This window comes from Simochromis diagramma, unplaced genomic scaffold (assembly GCF_900408965.1).
Source record: "Simochromis diagramma unplaced genomic scaffold, fSimDia1.1 OVJJ01000685.1, whole genome shotgun sequence".
Taxonomy (NCBI): domain Eukaryota; kingdom Metazoa; phylum Chordata; class Actinopteri; order Cichliformes; family Cichlidae; genus Simochromis; species Simochromis diagramma.
In genome coordinates, this window is record NW_024387477.1 from 9,549,808 (window position 1) to 9,556,562 (window position 6,755).

The following is a 6,755-nucleotide window of genomic DNA, read 5'->3' on the forward strand; positions in this document are numbered from 1 at the left end:
TTTTCCCACTCCTATCTTGTCTTTTCCAGGTAAGCCTTCTCACTATTTTTCTTTCAGTGTCACTGTTCTTTCCTGACCCATTGACCTCTCCCTGATGCCTAAAATCACCTACAAACACACACTGTGACACTTCCACACATGCACATAGACACTCCGATTAACGCCCATCCTCAACCTTATCTCTACTCTATCTCTTTATCTTCACATCTATTGGGTATACCTGTAACCTAGCAACAGAGCTGAGCAAAGACCCACCCCTACCTGCTCACTGCGCTGACTCCTAGCCCTAACAGCCAATCAAACCGTGTCAGGGCAGCAACAAGAGCCAATCAAATTTCTGCTATAACTGGGAGTTGCCCCTTGCTCTCCACCCTTTTGACCCCACATGCAGGAGTATGCATGTGCATGCAATGCATGCTTACTCATTACACAGAAGGAGAGGTCTATAAAGACCACAGAGACCACAGCATTGGGCTCTGTGTTGATTATGTGAACCAGTACTTTACTAAAGAGGAAAATAAAATGTGTGATTGCAGAATTCTTGATGAACGACTGCAAGAGTAGTCTTCCAGACTAAGACATATAAACTGCTCAGTACATGCACAGAATACACTGTGAATAAAATGTTAGGTAGACTGCTTTTCATACCGAATTTTCTCTGCAAGGCCTGCTCCTTTTCTACTCTTTTTTTCCCTGCCTCTCTTGGCTACTGACATTACAAACTAATAAAAAAATACCCTCTTTGCTGTCGTGTCTCTTTGACCACTGCTGAATACTTCTTGATTTATTTCTCTAGATGAATCAATGCGCGCTCCTGCTGTACTATTGTGGTGCAAAATCAACATGTACCCGTCCAAAGCCATCGGCGTCGCTATGTGGCCAGAAAACATGAACACCTACTTCGTTCAAAGCACATTTTATTTTTCCACCCTAACACTGCGTTATTTCCTTCAGAACCCTTTTGTATTGACATGCCCATACTTCCTCTTTGTAGGATAGACTATAGTATTTTCTTTTTTGCAATAAAATCAATACCCAGATACAATACACCTGAAAGCTGAAACTAAAAGACACAAACTGTGGGCTTAAAAAACCTGACAAACAGCATCGACAGTGCAGGAACAAATGGTCTACAGATGTGTCCCACCCACATTATTCTACAGATCCCAAAGTACCCCTGGTATATAATCAATATTAAGTGCAAAACCTTAAAAATATGTAAGTTAAATTTTAACATTCAGAGCTTATAAAGCTTATTTATATGTACAGATCTATATTTACATTCCTTTTCCCCAGTTGCAGATAATGCTATAATGATCAATTGCTTTCTTAATGTCAATCAAGCACTCATCAATAGTAAACTTACACTCTGACTTGGTGCTGTTCTTTTGGAAGTTTTGCTTGAAATCCACCTTTATATCCGTCTTATCCTTTGGTCCTTATCTTTGAGTTTTAGCTCAGTTCTTGCTGTGTCACATCAAGCACTTTGTAAACAGTGTTTTAAATGAACATATTTAATGCATGCAGGGTTTTTTTTCCTTGGCTTATCTTTCCTTCTTTGATCTCTCTATCCTCCTGTCCTGTGTCATCGCCTCGTCGCCTCTCTCTTCTTGTATTTTTGCATTTCTGCTCCTTTCCTGGAATCTGTCACAACTAATGCAAGTGGATGGGAGGAAGGTGGCGTGCGAGGGAGAAGATCTACCTTTGAATCGTTACAGCACTCCCTTGCACTGTGTCAATGGGGAGGAAGGGGAGGGGGAATCAAAACTGAAAAATTTTAAATTTAATCAGCCTCTAGTCGGATAGATGGAAGATGGGAAAGTAGACAGGGGGAAACGAGATGCTGGTCCGAACAAATACACACAACTGCTATTGCAAATATTCCCTTTCACATGGGCCCAGACTTGATGCACATACTGGAAAGCTGATCTATTCACTCTACTCACAGACAAATGGTCTTCAACTAGCATTTCAAAAATTCCAGGTATGCCGTCCATCGTAGCTCTACCTGACCTATTGCTTGTTCGTGTATGCCTATAGATTTGCATGTAAGTGTAGGAGGAAGATATAAGGTAAAGCTGCCATATTGAGACCAGCTGTAGGGTTATTTATTAATGCAATTCAGTCTGTCATACCTTTTTTCCCATCCTAAATTTCCATATCTTATTTCAAGAATACCCTCATAGTTGATTATGCTGAAACAGTGGGCTACAGATGCTGTTGGTATACTTTATGTACAATCGAACAGTTTATGGTGCACCACTCATTTTAGATATTCAATGCCTATTACTGCACCTCAAGAGTTATAGATAATTTCTCCCCCTGCATAAAAAATCAGTTTTTGATTATTTAGACTGATGATTTTTCAAGTCCAACCTGGTATGAGTATGTTAGTGCTTCTTCTCCAGATGCAACTTTGGAATCTGAAAAGTGAACCTTATGTGGAAATGGCCTAAACCTGATTTTTTTTTTTTTTTTTTTTTTACGATTATGTGTTTGCAAAAAGACATCAGTGGCTGGTTTCAAGTCTTGCTGTATACAACACAAGCTTTACTTTTGTAAATTATGGTCCCCATCAGTGTCCAGAAGAATGTTAAAGCAGGGCATTCATTAGGGTGGGGCCACCTTGTTATTGAGAAGTTGCCACTGTATGACTGGATTCACAGTCACCGTGCACCACCCGTGCTTGTGATGTGGTTTCACAAAGCTAAGACGGAGATGGTGAAAACAGCAAAAAAAAAAATGCAAACCAGTAGGTGACATCATGGTGGCTATGCCCATCTATTTACAGTCTATGCATGTTTTTGTGTCCAGCATTCCTGTACTACAACAACTTCACGTACAGCACATTTAAAATTTTACAGTTATGGTGGTGTCAAAACTGTTAAACTGTTTTAAATTTTACATTTTTGAAAAGGAAAAAAAATTATAAAACACACTTCTCGCTAAGCAGAACTGTGTCTCAGTGATAGATGAAAAGTTACCATCAAGGTCTGGTTCTTACTTGATAAAGTGGTTGTGAACTGTCTTATTTTATTCATGCTAACGATCAGGTTTGCCTCCCTGCCAGACTGTGTTAGTACAATTTAAATTACTCATCACATACTGCAGACTGGTCCAAAAAGCTTTCCCCCCCAGAGATACTCATCAGGAAAGAGTCTCTTGAAAATTTGATCAATTTTGTCTGGTAACATTAAAAAAAACTGTAGAAGAGCTTTATGATTATTTTTGTTTTTATCCCTTTAATGTGTGTGAAGAGCCAACAAGAAATCAGACAGCTCGACTGGAGTCTTATTCACGTATGCGCTCTACCAGCTCAACTGTGATGAATGCTAATGCTCGTCCTCACAGGCCTAAAACTGGGGAAGCAAAAAACAGAACATCCAGATACTTAAAAGTGGAAGTTTGGAAATTCTTTTGGCCATATGTGCCACAAGCAGCTTTCATTTGAATGAATAAGGCGACATCTTGTAATCCAGTATCCAGCTGTCCTTGTTAAATCCCTGAGATTTAAACATATTAAATCTGTTCCTTACATTTTATTTGTGTATTTGTTCTTGGACAGGCTAACCATGTTGCAGCATCTCTCTTATTACAGCTCTACACACTATGACAAGCTTATAATATTATTATTACTAAGGGAAGAGAACAAAAACGGGAATTCTTAACTAAAAACTTTTCCCTGACTATCCATTGATCTAAAATGTAATCACTGAATTGCACCATACAGTGAAAGGCAGCGATGTGATTAATTTCTTAAGTCTGTGTATTATGTTTCTCAAACTGTTCTGACTTAATAATACATTTTTTGCATTTTTTTTCCTGTAAAGTCCCTACTTCCTGTAAGCTGCCACACATCAAAGTCCACTACACCATATTTCATAAATTTCTCATCAAGTCTTCCAGGCATATGCCTCTGAGGTGTCAGTGCTACCACCAGAGGGCAACACTGTGGCGTTCTGGGTCCATAGGAACTCAGTGGGCAGCAAGGTCTGCGAGGTCTGTCTGGTGGGCAGAACAGAGAGAGCAAGACAGAGACGAGGGGAAGAGGCAGAATGTGTGTGGGAGAGAAAAAACACTAAACAGAAGGTGAGGCGAGACAACTGAGTGGGGGGCCATGAGACTGAGATGTACTCAGAAGGAGTGTGTGTGTGTTTATGTGTGTGAACATGAGGCTTATGTATGAGATCTTGCATAAGCTCAGGTGTCAGCAGGTGCGTGAAAGCACTAATACGAAGCCGTGCATTGGCATCTGTGTGCGCGCATGTGTATGCGTGTGCATTTGTGTGCCTAAAGACAATACCACTCCCTCATTACCCTGTTTCCTCCAGTCCAGCACTAATGAGGAGCCTCACCATCACTGTGGTAATCAAGGTCAAGCCTAGGCCAAAACACAGAATCAGACACACCAGGCAGACGCACACTTTGTGGAGCCACAGTGAGGAAGTGATTGTGTATGCACAGCCACAATTAGCAACACATTTACAATAAATAGCCATTTTATATAGCTTTATTCCACAAACGAGAAAGGAAGGCAAAAGCAAGAGGCAAAAGGGTGGAGTTCTATAAGCCTCCCATGTGATCCCAACAGTTGCTAAGAAAGGATGTGGGTGTGATGTTATGTCCCCCCTGTCTTCGCTTCCTCCTTTTTTTTGTGAGTTGAAGACAGAGAGACAGGCAGAACATGAGGGAGAGGATGCATGATCGAACACAGGTGGAGTCAGGTAGAAAAAGTGGAAAAAGCAAAGCAGCATAAGGATGAGAAAGGGGGGAAAAGGGGGAGGAGGGAGGGAAAAGCAGGGTGATATACAGGGGTATAAGGCTTGGAGGGGGGGTTGGGGTGGAGGGAGTAATTAAATGAAAAGAGCAAGACTTAGCTCTTTAGTCTCATCCCTCAAGACCAGCCTGACACTGCTCCAGCTAGCTAATGTCATAGCAACAGGGAGAAGGAAAGTCTAATGGGTGCGGCACAGAGAAAACGAGTAAAAAGCAGGTACAGGCGAGAAAGAGGAGGTAAGGGAGGAGAAACTGAGTGATGAAGGATGTAATGTTTGGAGGAAGGTAGGAAAAAGAAGGAAAGGAAGACACCCTGGAACTAAGGAAGACACAAACACTGTACAGTCAAGGACAGAAACATTGGTCTGTTGGGAAGGATATGAAAAAGATGAAGACATGAAGAAAAACGGAAGAAAAAACAACAGGAGTGGAGGAAGCCACAAAGAGTGAGAGGGGTGGCAAACAGCCAGAGGAATAAAAGCCATGCCGTCCCTTTTCTCGCTGTCCATATGAATTCCCCACTCACTTCTTCTGTTGTGCAGCTGTACCTGTGTTTTCCATTGTTTCTATATCTAATCTTCTCCTCTGAATAATTAACTAGACTATCAATAATTCAGCTTTAATTAGCAAAGAAACATCAGACAGATGTGAACTTCACTGCATCATAGTGCAAATAAAATACAAGCAAAACACACACGGTGGGGCTTCAGTCTAAAATAGGAGAGGCAGATATAAATTATAAGCAAGAGATGGGTTAAAACTAATGCAGGTGTGAAACCTGAAATGAGAAAATGTTGTTTGAAAGTTGTCATATTTACAGGATCATGTGGTTCAGACTGCAGTTCTGACTGGAATCCTATTCCAAGTTTTACTGCGTGAATATTTGAGAGAAATTAAAAGTTTTTCTTGCAAAAGTTTAAAATAACAAAGTGCATTTCATACTTTGTAACAGGAAGTGCCTGTATACTGCATGGTCACTTAGACCAATTGTATTCCACATTGCCTTATCAGCAGTTATTGTTTCCTTTATGAGCACAGAACAGTTGAACTTATTAAGCTGTTCTAAACAAACAATCAAGCTGCCTGAAAAGGGAAGCGAATAATCATTTTAATCCATTCTTGTTTTGGCTTTCCTTTAAAAGCTGCAAGGTAACCAGCCATAGCAGATCTGGAGTCTGGACCTGTGGGCCACTAAAGCAGCTGAGGCATCCCAAATGGATAGAATCACACACTATAAAAAAACTTTGTAAAAATATCAAGGGTTGCAGTTTCAATTCAACTTGGACCAATGGATGCCCACAAGTGACAGACCAGATCATAAAAATGTGCTTATCAATGCAGGGCTACTCTAAGCCAGAAAAACACAAAACGAAAATGTTAACACACACAACCTCAAACCCCCCAGGAATGTGGCTTAGCAAAAAAACAGCTGTTGGCATACTGGCCAAAATATTGGGCATTTTAGATACAGAGTTAAAATTGTTCAAATCTTATCTCTTATATCACATCTAATTCACTATCTAATGCATCTAATTCTTTCCCACTGTCCTTTGGTGTCCCACAGGGCTCAGTTCTGGGTCTTCATTTCATGCCTGCTGTTAGTTTTAAAATAAATTGCAAATTACTTACTGTTGAAATGCAGCTTTGTTATTATTATTTTAAATATGAATGACTACAATAAAAGACTGCTAATAAGATATGATCCATTTGACTTTCCCGTGATGACCTTTACATCATCTTATTTATCTCAACCAGCATCAACTCCAGTGAATCTGCCCTGGAGTGCTTGTAAGCAATGCAGAATGCAAACAACTGCTGGATCCCATGGTTCCATGCATGCCCAAGCTGGTGGTCAACTGACTAACAGCACCGTGGTAATGAGAGATCATCAAATTTTGAAGACATTTAGTTTCTTCAACCAACAATGGGCGAAATAACTGTTAAGGCAACCAACTGAAGTGACTGGCAATGAGAGTGAA

At 40.5% G+C, this 6,755-nt stretch overlaps 1 protein-coding gene across 1 annotated transcript in view; it reads right to left on the reverse strand.

Moving 5' to 3' along the window:
• Positions 1-6,755, reverse strand: part of LOC120723632 (A disintegrin and metalloproteinase with thrombospondin motifs 2-like) — a 136,685-nt gene that overhangs the window by 92,644 nt on the left and 37,286 nt on the right. The window lies entirely within an intron of this gene.